This window comes from Microcaecilia unicolor, chromosome 1, assembly GCF_901765095.1.
Source record: "Microcaecilia unicolor chromosome 1, aMicUni1.1, whole genome shotgun sequence".
NCBI classification, from domain to species: Eukaryota; Metazoa; Chordata; class Amphibia; order Gymnophiona; family Siphonopidae; genus Microcaecilia; species Microcaecilia unicolor.
This window is the reverse complement of record NC_044031.1, coordinates 434,590,336-434,605,974: the sequence shown is the minus strand read 5'-3', so window position 1 is coordinate 434,605,974 and position 15,639 is coordinate 434,590,336. Positions and strand designations below refer to the sequence as shown.

Genomic DNA, 15,639 nt, shown 5'->3' with positions numbered 1-15,639 from the left:
AAGATCACAAGCAGCAGCAGGATTTGAATTGGCCACCTCTGGATGTTAAGGCTGGTGCTCTAACCACTAGGCCACTCCTAGCATAAGCTTCTGCAGCTGCTACCATCTCAATTAGCTGCAGATATTCAGTGCCTGTGCCTGGACATGGCCTGGCACTAAGTTTCCAGGGCTAATTCTGCCTACGGCAGTCAGTTTTAAAAAAATCACTGACCGCCATTGGCTGAATATCAGTGGGACTGGTACATTGCCAGGCACTGGAAACAGGATACTGGGCTTGATGCATCTTTGGTGTGTTCCAGTACGGCAAAGCTTATGTTCTTATTGGATAAATAACAGAAAACCCACCACTTCCCCTGGCATGTCTTGCATACTTCATTCACTTTTTGTGCCTTTTCTGTGCTAATGACTCCTAAATGACACAAACATACATATTTCATTCCACTGGTACCAATGATACCTGTGGTATGAAAACACCGATAAACACTGATCTTTGTACCCTCAAAGAAACCTCTAATTAGCTGGATAACAACGCCAATATTTATAACTTATAATCACCTAAGAATAGCAGCCCTAGGCATAGAGATACCACTAAGATTCTGAAAACCAGCAAGAGAACCCAGCATCATGGACTGGCAGCAAGAATCTTTAATAAGACAAAGAGGGGCATAATCGAAAGAGGCGCCCAAGTTTTCCTGAGGACGTCCTCGCAGGACGTCCTGGTGAAGGGGTGGGGAAACCCGTATTATCGAAACAAGATGGGCGTAAATCTTTCGTTTCGATAATACAGTCGGGGTCACCCAAATCGCGAAATTTAGGTCGACTTCAGAGATGGTTGTCCTTAGAGATGGTCATCCCCGATTTTCGGCGATAATGGAAACCGAGGACGCCCATCTCAGAAACGACCAAATCCAAGCCATTTGGTCATGGGAGCAGCCAGCATTCGTAGTGCACTGGTCCCCCTGACATGACAGGACACCAACCGAGCACCCTAGGGGGCACTGCAGTGGACTTCAGAAAAAGCTCCCAGGTGCATAGCTCCCTTACCTTGTGTGCTGAGCCCCCAAAACCCACTCCCCACAACTGTACACCACTAACATAGCCCTTATGGGTGAAGGGGGCACCTACATGTGGGTACAGTGAGTTTCAAGTGGGTTTTGAAGGGCTCACATTTACCACCACAAGTGTAACAGGTGGGGGGGATGGGCCTGGGTCCGCCTGCCTGAAGTGCACTACACCCACTAAAACTGCTCCAGGGACCTGCATACTGCTGTCATGGAGCTGGATATGATATTTGAGACTGGCATAGAGGCTGGAAAAATATTTTTTAATTAGATTGTAAACTCTGTAAGGCAGGGACTGTCTCTTCATGTTCAAGTGTACAGCGCTGCATACTTCTATTAGCGCTTTAGAAATGATAAGTAGTAGTAGTAGTAATTTTTTTTGAGGGTGGGAAAGGGTTAGCGACCACTGGGGAAGTAAGGGAGGTCATCCCCAATTGCCTCCAGTGGTCATCTGGTCATTTAGGGCACATTTTTGTGACTTGGTTGTAAGAAAAAAAGGACCAGGTAAAGTCGTCCAAGTGTTAGTCAGGGATGCCCTTCTTTTTTCCATTATTGGTCGAGGACGCCCATGTGTTAGGCATGCCCCAGTCTCATCTTCGCTACGCTTCCAACACGCCCCCATGAACTTTGGTCGCCCCCGCGACGGAAAGCAGTTGAGGACGCCCAAAATCGGCTTTCAATTATGCTGATTTGGGCGACCCTGTGAGAAGGACGCCCATCTTGTGATTTGTCGGAAGATGGGTGCCCTGCTCTTTCAAAAATAAGCCTGATAGTCTTCTTTTATAGACCACCTGCAATATCATTTCTCTCTCAAGATCCTTCTATCAAGGATAATCATGGATCTGCTCGTATTCTGTAATGTCTTTATTCAGAGGTAGCACAACTTTATGTCTCCAGAATGAGGTTCTTTTTCATCCTGGTCATGGCTGTCTTTGGGCTCGCTGTTCATAATTTCTTCCCCCTGCTCAAAGAGATGACATCCCATTCAAACCTGGAAGTATATTAAACTGCTTAGAGAAAATGAAAACCAGTAAGTGGAACTTTATTTTGTTAACCTAAGCTATTCTCAATTAAAATGAATGTAAACTTTAAAAAGTAAGGAATACATTCTTAACTACACTGATAACAAAATTCAGAATGCTGATGAGCCAAACTCAGAGAATCCTAATACTACAATTTGACATGTCGAGTGCCTTTGATATGGTTGACCACGCAACAATATGGGAAACAATGGGGTACATGCAACCTGGTTCAATGGATTCTTAAGAACCAGATCATACCTAATAAAGATGGCCAACCAACTCTTAGCCTCTTGGATCTCGGAATGCGGAGTGCCACAAGGCTCCCCAATATCACCAATACTGTTCAACATAAGATGGCCCCATTATGCAGGAAACTGGAAAAATGGGATTAAATCTATTTATATACACAGATGATGTGACCATCTACATACTATTCAACAACACATCGGACAAGGTTAAAATAGGCCTAGACCTCATGGAAAACTGGGCCACGACTGTCACTTAACCCTCCATTGCCCCAGGTACAAATAAGTACCTGTATACAATATGTAAGCCGCCAACACAATCCCATGTCCAACCAAAATTTCATATGCGACCAAAAAATATACCCAATAGAATCACAACTCTATATACTAGGAATAATTCTTGACAAACACCTACTCCTTGAAAATCAAGTCTCAGCAGTCATAGCGAAAAGCTGTAATGCCCTATGGAAACTAAGAAGGATCAGAGACTACTTCCCTAGATAATTCTTCCATCTAATAGTACAATCAGTGATTCCATCCCAACTAGACTACTGCAATGCAATATACGTAGAATGCACAGAAAACAAATTAAGATCACTGCAGATCATACAGAACACAGCAGCAAGACTCATACAAAAAATCAAAATATGAAAAAGATACACCACTGCTTACAGCACTACACTGGCTCCCAATCAGGGCCAGACTGTTTTTCAAAACCTGCACAATCATCTTCAAGATACTATTCAGAATGTGTCCTGATTATATGCTATTATTATTATTATTTATTTTATTTATTAAGACATTTGTATCCCACATTATCCCAAACAGAGTTCAGGTACAATGCTGGGGACCCCTGCCAGCCAACCAGGGGCCAAGAGCAAATTTGGGAGGACCCAGGTCCCCACTGCATAGACCCAAGATCAAGAGTGCCTTGTAAATAATTCAAGAGGGAGAGTGATAAGGGAGCTTTAAAGCAGAGCAACAGAAGAAATTGAATTAGACTGGTCTGACAAATAAGTGGATGATTTCCATTTAAGTTGGATCTGCAATTGCTACCTGTTGCAGTATTTTTCCAATAAAAGTTAAAGTTTCTTTAAAGCCCTCGGAGTACTGTGTGGTTCCTGGACTGAAGGGATAAGTAGAAGCTGGGTTTAGAGTAAGATTCTCTCCCAATCCCCGGATTGCTATTCTGGATCAGTGACCCACTCCCAAGCTCGACTGCAAAACGAACTGGAATTGATGAGTGTGGTAAGAGTGGCCTGAGAGAAAGGAACTGCTTTCGTGTTTTGTTTGTGGCCCGGGACCGGAGCTAGTGGACGGGTGAGACCCGGATTACACAAGTTACATGAGAGCAGACACAGATTGGTGAAGGAGATTGGTGGTGAGAGAAGGCGCAGCAGACCTGGGCTAGTTTGATGATAGTGAGGGAAAAGCAGGGAAAAATCAGGCCTGGTCCAGGAGATGATGCTGGTATGGGCAGGGAGCTTAGGGCTGGCGGTAGTGAATGTTGGGAAAAGGGGTGACAGTTACCTAGCAGTTCCTGTGCTAACTGTAACTGCAAGCAGCATGAACACATGGATGACAGAGAGCAACTGCCTTCCTACTCTTCATCTCTTCACACATGTGCTGAAACAACATGGGTTTGCTTTGTGCATCTGCTGGCTGTATACGCTTTCTCTCTCCCCTTGACCCACCCCACCGTGAATACAGATGGGCTTGCAACCCCAATGAGGATGTTCCATTTGGAGTCATGACTCACAGTTTGGGAACTAATGAGCTAGGCACTCAATGCTGATATCCAGATGTTTGGGCTTCTAACTTAGGCAAGGCCATACCTGACTTAACTGTAGGTGCTTCAGGTGTAGGAACCTAAAATTAAGACTTGTGTGCCAAAATATGGTGCCTTAGATTGGCTAAATATAGGGCTTTACATATCATGCTATGTATTTTTTTTCATGTAGATCCATGTATAGAATCTGGGGGACAGTGCAGAGGCATATGAGGAGCCACCACAGAAAGCAGCTGCTCCTCACTGCGGAATAAGCTAAACTGAAGCGGCACATTCACGCGACGGGCAGAAAGGCACTGTTGCATGCGCGCTGGAGTGCAGCTCGCGCTCCTGAAAGCTCTAGTTTTTTTTCTATGGCAATATTGCCAGGCTGGGCGATGTGGGAACGGCATCTACCTGCTTGTGAGAATAACAGAGCCTGCTTGTCCTCTGAGAATATCTCTTTATGGGAAGAGTATAGAATAGCCTTCCAGCATGGTGGTGTGAATAAGGACTGTATCTGAATTTAGGAAACCACGGAACAAGCACAGAGGATTTCTAAAGGAAAGGAAGGGGTTGCAGAGTAATTGCTAGGGATGGGCAGAACAGATAGGCTGTATGGTTTTTATCTGCAGTCATTTTCTCTCTTTCTGTATTAATGAATGCACATCCTTATCACCTATTGATGAAAATGGGTTGCTGTGGTACTTCGGCTTGCCACTGTGTACAAATAGTTTATGCAAAATTGGCTGCACTAAAAAGTATTTATCTCACTTCTGACAGATAACATCAAAGATTTACTCATGGGACCTGCTTTATAAAAAGGTTTATCCCACAGGCAAAAAAAAAAAAAAAAAAAGCAACCAAGCTTTTTATAAATTAAACCCATGATTGCAATACTCATAAAGTGTCCAGATCATGTCTCACCCTGGGCATAACTATAATATATACAATATTCAGAGTTATTTATTATTCATGCATTTTCATCACCAGTTCTATAATGGGCTTTCCGTGTGCAACCTCAGTTCCATCTCAGGAGAGTCAATAAAACTCATGCCGTCTATACCCATTGTTAAACTGTAGTCAAAATGTAAAACCGGCATTAATGATAAAGGAGCTGCAAATATCGCTCTGTCTCTGTCAGCAACTTCAAAAGCTCCCATCACCTCCAACCCTTATCCTTCGACTTTGCAACTCTTTCCAGCTTTGCAGAAGTACCAAAGGTGCTGAAGTAGATCAGGTTCAAGGCTATTATATGTCTAGTGTTAAGCCTGTGTTTTCCTGTGTATTTATAGCTTTGAAGACCATCACCATCACTGGAAGGCAACCAGTAATATACCTGAATATTCAAGGAACTGTGCCTCCTGCACTTTTTCTGCACTAGCCTGAAGGTGATAAGACCCTCCAAAGCCAATTACAAAGATATTTAGGGACCCTTTTACTAAACCCCTTTAAGCACTTATCCCCAGATTCTATATAGTGCGACTTAAGTTGTGGGCAGAAATCCAGTCGTATTCTGGATTTGTGCATGCAACTAAATTAGTTAACAAGCCAATCAGTGCTGATAATTACCACTTAACAAGTAGTTGACACTAATTGGCATTAATTAGAATTTATACGCAGAACTGTCTAAACATATTCTATAATGTGAGGCGTGTAAATTCTAATTTGCATAATTGAAAGGGGGCGTGGCCACGGGCGTGAAATGGGCGGGTAGTGGCTATTTCTAAAATCTATCCACATTGTTAAAGAATACACCCAATCTGTGCATAATTTAGGTGGCGGCATTTACACCACGTTTTACTTCGCGTAACTGCCCACAATTACATTTATTCGCATGGACGAGCGCTCAGTGTATTCTATAAACCGTGTGAAAATTTAGGCTTATTCTATAAAATACACATAATGCTGGCCCTGGCCCTCCTGGTTCCTGCTCTGCACTGTCCTATGAGTCCAGCTATTTTCATAGTTCTTGTCCAGAAAACTCTTTATAGGAAAATGAGCCATGAAGAATTGTAGTTTCATTGCAGCAGATCTGGCCTCCTGCAGACTCTGCATTAAGGACTTTAGTTTACTGAAGGAAAGTTATTGATATGAAGGGTCTTCTGCCCTTTACTACAGAAAGAAAATAAAAAAGGAATCATGCCAAGAAATGCTTTCTAATTTCTGCGTTTTGTTTTTTTAATCCATTATTAGTTTTTGTGATCTTCCCACGTTCTCCTAAAGATTTGGGTCATGTATTAGGCAAGTACAAGATGATTTAGAAATCAGAGGTGGCCTCTGTTCAAAAGGTACTTCACCACCTTGGTGCAACAGCTATGTCCTGACGATGGCAGGCCTTGGTCAAGATAAAGTTGGCAATACAACTTTTAAAATAAAGTTATGGTCCAGTTTAGAAACTTTCTTAAAATTGTCAGTAGCGTGTCAAAAATTCACATATTAAGATAATTCATATATAAGTTTACATGCCTATTTCTTTTTTACTTTTCTTTAGGGCCCTTATTAAGGGCATAACTTAACTTACCCCCTGTTTACAAAGCTGTGCTAGCAGCTTCTGTGTGGCAATGCCGACACAGCCCATTTGTAAACAGGGGGTTAATTTAGTATTTCTTTCTATGTCATATTGTATTACAAGAATAATTTTCTCTTATGTATAAGCATCAATTTGTTGTTGTTCTGTTATATGTTTTGATGTATTGTACTGAAAATTTGAATAAATAACTTGTGGTCCTGTTTTTAGCATGCGCAAATGATAGAGACACACATTTTATCCTTATAGGTGTCTCTAGCGTCAGCGCATGCTAAAATGTTTGCACACCTACAGAGTGGATTAGTAAACAGGACTCTTGGACAAAAAAAAAAAAGAAATCCAGCAATGTCAGCACAAGGCTGCCATCTTCAGGACATAGCATAACACCACTTAGCCCCTGAGGCAGCCCTTGTGTGGGCGAAACATGGCCAGTGTCGGGCTCTCTTGGTTTTCATGTTACTAATAAAGGTGTATTTTTCTTTCTCTCTCTCTCTCTTTCCTATAGAAATTGGCATTCATTTCTCCTTTATTTTAATAGTTTTTAAATGTGTACACTTCTTTATTATTTCCTGAGGAAAGGCAGTCTATTACATAAAATAAACTATAAACCATATGTTGTAGGCTCGACCGGGCAGCGTGGGATCGTGTTTCCCAAGTGTGAGAATATAAAGCCTGCTGTCCCCTGAGAATACGTGCTACAGGTAAGTATCTTCACTTCAGGTGGCAATGATTTGGATTGTTTTTCCCAGTGTGCATCACTTTGCATTTGTCCACTTTAAATCTTATCTGCCATTTGGTTGCCAAGTCTTCCAACTTCCTAAGGTCTTCTTGCAGTTTTTCCACAATCTGCATGCGTTTTAACAACTTTGAATACTTTTGTGTCATCTGCAAATTTAATTACCTTGCTCATTCCCATTTCCATATCATTAATAAATATGTTAAATAGCACCGGTTCCAGTACAGATCCCTGCGGCACTCCACTATTCATCCTCCACTGAGAAAATTAACCATTTAACCCTACCAGCAATTAATTCCTAATTCACAACAGAACTATGTAAGCCACATTGAGCCTACAAATAGGTGGGAAAATGTGGGATACAAATGCAACAAATAAATAAATAAATTATACAAGATTACCCATCATGCAGTCACGCTAGTGAAAAAGTAAACCAGAAACATAGAGCACCATTAAAGAAATTAGAAATGAAGAAAATGGCTCTGTTGATGTGCACACACAGGAAGAAGACAGGGAGGACATCTTTCTTTTTCTTCCTCAGGAAGGAAGGGAGTTGTCCTAGGTGATACACTCAAAGTCTAACAAAACGATGTAAGTCTTAAAAACCTGGCCAGGCTGTAGGATCCAACTGCAGTTCTGTCTAGACTTCTAGAATAAATGTAATGTACAAAACTAGGATTCAAATATAGAAATCAAATATGGAATATATTGCAATTGGTTGGATCAGCAAATGTGCATTTTAAACATTTACGCTATGAAAGATAAAAGAAAGTACAAACTAGCTTCCAACCAATACCACAGGGAGGCAAGGAGTCAGTACCGATATGAAAATTCAGAGATCCATCCAAGCATTCTCTGACCTGAAAAAGTGGAAAATCTCAAAATGATAAGAAAAGGCAGGTTTAGGAGAGGACTGGCTCAAAGCATCCTTGATGAACTAGAGTTAGTAACGAGGTATGGTTCGACTATTTCTGCATGACTATCTGAATTTCTGATCTGAAGAAGAAGGGTTACCTTCAAAAGCTCATAAAAAATGGATTGTTAGTCCAGTAAAATAAAGGTATCATCTTATTTTCTTTTCTTTGTTTTATTTCCACTTAATATTTTTAAAAGTAGACTAACACGGCTACCCTACTGCATTACCCAAGACGCATGACTATAGAAACCCTCTTACTAAAAGCAGTACTGGTACATCAATGGCAGCATACAGTATGTAGTTTCTTCTCTGCTTGCTGCACACAAGTAATATCAGATATATGATTTTAGTAACACAATACATCCCCCCATAATGCACAAAGTTTGACTCAGAATGAGCAGAAGAACACAAAGTTACATTCACACTTGTTTAGAAATACTGGATCCTGCAGTCTGAACACAATAAAAACCTTTTTTTTTTATTTGATTTTTTTTTGTTATGTCCATTTTAACAAACAAAATAAACACTAATCTGACAAAGACAAGTCCCCCCTAAAAGGCCCTCCCCTCCTCAGATCCCACTAACCTCAACCATAGTGTTGCTGCAGTCCAAATGGGCAGGGGTAATGCACAGGGTCCCATTTTCAGAATGGTACTAGCCAGCCCCGAGACTACCATCATGTTGCTGAACGGCAGTATGATAGCATGAATGAGGGTTAGGTGCAGAGCCTCCACAAACACAGCCATATAAAGATTTAAAAGTAAAACAAAATTCTTTATTAACATTCAACAAAGTATGATGAAGCTGGGGAAATGCACTCCATCAAAGGCCGTATTACAGTACATGGTCATATAAGAAAGTAGCAGCGGTCAACACCATTTTGAAACCATGACCCAAGGGAGGGGGAGCCAGGAGCAATACCCAGTTGCATTTAGACTAGTGAAAGCCTACAAATGGGGTAAGTGGGAATAGATGGGGGTTGAACTGGGGATATAAGTGATTATGGGCATAGGACTAGATACAGTAAAAGGCATCCAAATTTGCACGCTGAAAAAATCCACACAGAGCGCTATTCTATAAACGGCGCTCTGAGTTGCACACCATTTACAGAATATTACTTAGAGTCTATTTCCACACCAAACTTTGGATGCAAGGATTTATACCAACTGAAACCTGGTGTAAATCCTGGTGCGTAAGTTAGGTGCAGATCCCCGGTATTCAGTAATAATGCACACATCCCTCCAAAGGGCACGCCCCCTTTTGAGTTGCACGCTATAAGATTTGTGTGCAGAGCTTTATAGAATAGTGCTTAGAAAGATGCACATGCAAATCCAAATTGCTACCAATTAATGCCAATAATTAATTGCTAGCACCCAATTGTTGGCACTAAATTGACTCATTAGTCAATTTAGTTGCACATGCATCTCAGAATAGTGTGCAATTTTGTGCACATAAATTTGTGCACCATTTAAAGAATTTGGGGGGGATAGTGTCAATAGTGCACAATATGCAAATGTACCATCACCTGAAGAGAAGAATCTCAACAATTTTGGTTTTAGCTACATGGCGGCAGAAAATATTTTACTGCACCACCAAACTTAAGCAGCCTCCCTATTCTCCTATAGGAGCCTTAGCTACATTCTATTTGAGTCAAAGCAGACCTATACTATACTAGAGGCCTGCACCCTGCCAAATCTCTTTAAAAAAAGGTGCAAGACGGATAACAAAAAGACCCAAGCATAACATCATATAGGTACCAAAAGAAAAAGTATAACTTATGTATAACTATACAAAGAAATTTCCTAGATTCACAAAACAGACTTTGCAAAAACGATACGTTTTCAATTTTCTCCGAAACAACAAATAAGAGGAAGAAGAACAACTATCCTGTGGAAGAAAGCTCCAAATTCAAATGGCATGGAAAACTAAGCATTTTATACCTTTCAAATATGGTAGCTGCAAAATAAGGTGATCCACACTTTGACCCTTAAAAGAAGTACCTGACAAAGAAAATAATAAAAGAAAACCATCCGTAGCATCACCATATACTGTTTTAAAAACTAAACAACAAAGTTTAAAAATAATTTTCTGCTTCTATGGGGAGCCAATGAAGACCATCAAATAACGGGGTCACATAATCAAATCTACTTTTTCTACAGAGCAGTCTAGCAGCTGTGTTCTGAATAAACCTTAACTTCTTCATTAATTTCTGCGAAATACCTAGATATAGGGGGTCCTTTTATTAAGGTGTCTTAACAGATTTAGCGTCTGCTAATGATTAGTGCACACTAAATGATAAGATGCCCATGGAAATATAATAGGCATCATTTAGCACATACTAATCATTAGTGCACCTTAGTAAAAGGAACCCATAGAGGGACATAATCGAACGGGGTGCCCAAGTTTTCCTGAGGAGGTCCTCGCAGGATGTCCTGGCGAAGGGGCGGGGAAACCTGTATTATAGAAACAAGATGGGCATCCGTCTTTCATTTTGATAATACGGTCAGGGACGCCCAAATCTCAACATTTAGGTCGTCCTTAGAGATGTTCGGCCCCGGTTTTCGGCGATAATGGAAACCGAGGACGCCCATCTCAGAAATGACCAAATCCAAGCCCTTTGGACGTGGGAGGAGTCAGCATTCGTAGTGCACTGGTCCCCCTGCCATGCCAGGACACCAACCGGGCACCCTAGGGGGCACTGCAGTGGACTTCACAAATTTCTCCCAGGTGCATAGATCCCTTACCTTGGGTGCTGAGCCCCCCAAAACCCACACCCCACAACTGTACACCACTACCATAGACCTTATGGGTGAAGGGGGGCACATAGATGTGGGTACAGTGGGTTTGTGGTGGGTTTTGGAGGGCTCACATTTACCACCACCAGTGTAACTGGTGGGGGGGGGGGGATGGGCCTGGGTCCGCCTGCCTGAAGTGCACTGCACCCACTAAAACTGCTCCAGGGACCTGCATACTGCTGTGATGGAGCTGGGTATGACATTTGAGGCCAGCATAGAGGCTGGCAAAAAATATTTTTAAAGGTTTCTTTAGGGTGGGAGGGGGTTAATGACCACTGAGGGAGTAAAGGGAGGTCATCCCCGGTTCCATCCAGTGGTCATCTGGTCAGTTCGGGCACATTTTTGTGACTTGGTTGTAAAAAAAAAAGACCAAGTAAAGTCGGCCAAGTGTTCGTCAGGGACGCCCTTCTTTTTTTCATTATCAGCCGAGGACGCCCATGTGTTAAGCACGCCCCAGTCCCGCTATGCTTCTGATACGCCCCCGGGAACGTTGGTCGTCCCCGCAACAGAAAGCAGTTGAGGGCGCCCAAAATCGGCTTTCGATTATGCTGATTTGGGCGACCCTGGGAGAAGGACACCCATCTCCCAATTTGTGTCGAAAGATGTGCGCCCTTGTCTTTCGAAAATGAGCCCAAAAGTGAACTACAATAGTGCAGAGATGACAAAACAACAGCCTGAACCAATACTCTGAAATGCTGAGGAAAAAATAAAATATAAAATTAAATGTAATTGCTTCAATTTAAGCATAGAGTTTTTTAAAACTAGAGCATTAATCTTAGTTTCCATCATTAAAGATGAGTCTAAAAGCACCCCCAAGACCTTGGACTTCTTATCCATTGAAATACATGACCCATCCAACAATATAATCTGATCCGTTATAGAACTCTGATTAATAGTAAAGCACAGTAGCTTAGTTTTATCAGCATTCAATTTTAAATGATATTGTGCAGACCGGCTTTTAATCTTCTCAATAGCAGATGTCAGCTTTCCCGTTAACAAATTAAAGTTTTCATTTATAGAGAGCAACATAAAGATATCATCTGCTTATGAAAACATCCACTCATCTAATCCCAGCATAACTGTACTCAATGAGGTCATAAAAACATTGTAAAGCAAAGGAGAAATAGGTGATCCCCAGGGGACTCCACAGGGAGGGACCCAAAAGGGAGATGAGCAGCTGTCCTTCCTGACCATATGTCATCTATTCCTCAGGAATCCATCAAACCATTTTAATACATTCCCCATAAATCCAAATCCCTCTAATCTATCCAGTAACAAGTCATGGTCTACAGTGTCAAATGCAGTGGAAACATCAAACTGCAGTAGAACTGTTTGATTCCCCTTACTCTATTCTAATTGAACAATTGACTTTAATGCAGTTAGCAGTGTCTTTGAACTATGAAGCCTCATGAACCTGTGTTGAGATGATAACAGTAGTCTGATTGCTGAATAAATTCCAAAAGCTGAGAAGTCACAAGAAACTCAATAAGCTTAGTTAATAAAGGAATGCTTGTGACCAGTCTAAAACTTGATATTTGTGATAGGTCTAGTCCTGTGGCTTTTAGAATAGGTGTCAGGACAATAAACCAGATTGCATAACGATATTAGACAAAGAAGTTAACCAAGCCACAAAAAATTCTGGTGGGTTTGCCAAAAGGTATGCTAGACTCTCATCTAAAAAAACAAGGAGGCTGATATTGAGACCACAGGAGATAGACCAGCTAACTCCCACAGTCGACGGCAAACCCAGAAAATCAATGCTGGGACCGGATCTGGCCACCAGCATTGAATTTCCAGCTTGTTTTTGGCTCTGCAAACATAAACCAATATTCATTGGCTGAGCACCAAAGATAAACCTGCTATTTACTCAAGTCTATCTGGCTGCTAAACTTAACCTGGTAACTGGCTATGTCATGCGACATAGCCACTGACCAGGCTAATTGCTGACCGGGATATTCAGTGGGAGATAGCTGGTTATCTTCCACTGAATATCGGTGGATAGCCTACTTGAGGGTTAAATACATTTGAATATTGGCCGAAAGGCGAGAGTTTTTTAATCAAAGGACGTACAACAGTACTGGTAACAATATGAAATGATGCCCAGCATCTGTCTCCCGGGATACCATATCTAATTTATCAGTAATTACTCCAGGAGTCAATATGGAGGCAACTCCCTGATCAAAACTGGAAAAAATAACTTCAATTTTATTTGCAAAATAAATAGCAAGATCTGATGCCGAGGGTTGAGTTACATCAGAAGTGTTGGAAAATGGACATAACATTAAATGCTTCATCAAAGAAAAAAGTTTATTTAGCTCAGGTTGTTCCAGACCTATCAAATCAGAGTAATAACTATTTTTGCATTTTTAATTTGATTTTTATAGCAAGCAAAAATTTTTTCCATTGATTTCAGAGTGATTCAAACCCTGATTTCCACCAGGCACACTCTAACTGGTGGAATATATGTTTCATTGCTTTCAAATCTTCAGAAAACCAAGAATTTCCAACTACTCCAGGTTGACGCTTAACGCAACATGGCACCAGAAAATCAGGAACTGAGAGAAGATTACTTGACCAGGAGTTAATTAAACTCTCAGGATCCCTACCAACATCAGACAATAACAACTGAAGGTCCTTCCAAAAGGTGTCTCCATCAATTCTGCCCCATGAGCTTATCAATTTTGTCTGGTTGTGGATAATCCTAGGATTTAAAATATAGTTTAGAGTAAATCTACAGAGATAATGGTCTGACCATAGGACTGGAAACCATTCACAAAAGGTCAGCAATTGCCTTGAGGTAGAAGAAAGCAGATCGAATTAATGCCCCTTCTCATGAGCTGGAACACATTTATATGGTATACCGAACAAAGAATTTTCTAAAAAGGTTAAAAACTCAGCAATATCATTGCCCTGATTATTTTCTATATGCAAACTAAGGTCACCAAGTAAAAATAGAAACAAGCATTTTAAAAGAGCATCTAAGACATAACTGTAAAACCTTACAGAATTCTTTATGCAGGGTCCTGCAGCTCTGTACATTAATAACAAACCAAGGGGTCCTTTTACTAAGGTGCGTTGAAAAATGGCCTGCAGTAATGTAGGCATGTGTTTTGGGTGCATGCAGATCCATTTTTCAGCGCGCCTGCAAAAAAAATGCCTTTTTATTTATTTTTGCAGAAAATGGACATGCAGCAAAATCAAAATTGGCGCGCGTCCATTTTGGGTCTGAGGCCTTACCGCCAGCCATTGACCTAACGGTAAAATCTCACATGGTAACTAGACAGTAATGACCTATGCGTTTCAAATGCCACATGGTGCGTGTCCAATATGTGCGTCTGAAAATAAAATTACCGCAAGAGCCACGATGTAGCCGGGCGGTAACTCCATTTTGGCACGCATTGGGTGCGAGTAGATGCTTACATGGCTTAGTAAAAGGGCCCCTAAATGAATGGTTAACAGGATCCACAATAGGCTGGCAAAATAAACATTCAAGGCCAGAATCAGAACATGAATCAAACATAGAGAGGGTAAGACAACTCTAATATACAATAGCCAGACCTCTTCCTACTTTGTTTGCCTGACGCACATCTAATACCCTATATCCTGGAGGACATAAATCTACTAGTAATGCATCAGAGGATTCATTCAACCATGTCTCAACTATAAACACAATCCCTAAATCAGATTAATAAATCATATCCTATAAAGTAGATGTCTTATTACAAACAGATCTTGCATTTATATAGCAACATGGGATAGGTATAGGGGATGATAAGCATAAAGATGTAACTAGAGAAATAGGTTTAACATGCGATTGGAAGGACTTTAAGCGTACTGAATATTGTGGACTTTTAGAGTCTATGACCACCTCTATGGATTGTTGCATCACTTAAGAAAAATCTAAAATTCATCTTTCATGTAACAATTTCAGTGATGAATACTATGAACTATTGAACTGCACTGGAAAAGACACTGCTATTGCAAAATAAATTAGGTAAGAAACAACGAAAGTTAGCTAATACAGATGAACATGAAGATGTGTATGCCTTGTATGGCCTTGAAGAACATGTATCCAACCAAGAAGCACATTCTTGTCAACAAAATGTCTAAGCCAGCACCTATTCCTCACAATATTAACTATCAGTGAATCAGTTTGTCAAGAAGAAAGACTCAAATCCACTAAGCCTGTGAACCATGATATATGTAATCTTATTGTCTGCTTTTGGATCTGAAACATTTACCGGAAAGAGCAGAGAAGGTCAATGGAGATCTTAAAACAAGAATTAAGCCAAAAAACTGAGGACTAGTCTACAAAATCTTCTTCACATGCTACTCCTAGACTAGAATAAGCCTTAGCCAGAGTTTGTAGGCATCATGAACTTGCCGCCTGCCAAAATTATTGATGCTGCTTGGCTGCCTTTCTACTAATGGACCAAGGACAAGGCTTTGGAGCAGCTGAGTCACTTCAGTGAGAAGCGGTTCATTGTGCACATATGCTCATGACTGACAATTGTAAGAATGGGCTGACTAATCATTTATTTGGAGTATGTAAAACAGAAATATAAT

General features: G+C 41.0%; 1 protein-coding gene across 3 annotated transcripts in view; it reads right to left on the bottom strand.

Annotated features, from left to right (window-relative positions):
* Nucleotides 1-15,639, bottom strand: part of LDLRAD4 (low density lipoprotein receptor class A domain containing 4) — an 819,180-nt gene that overhangs the window by 474,617 nt on the left and 328,924 nt on the right. The gene's annotated exons all lie outside the window — the stretch shown is intronic.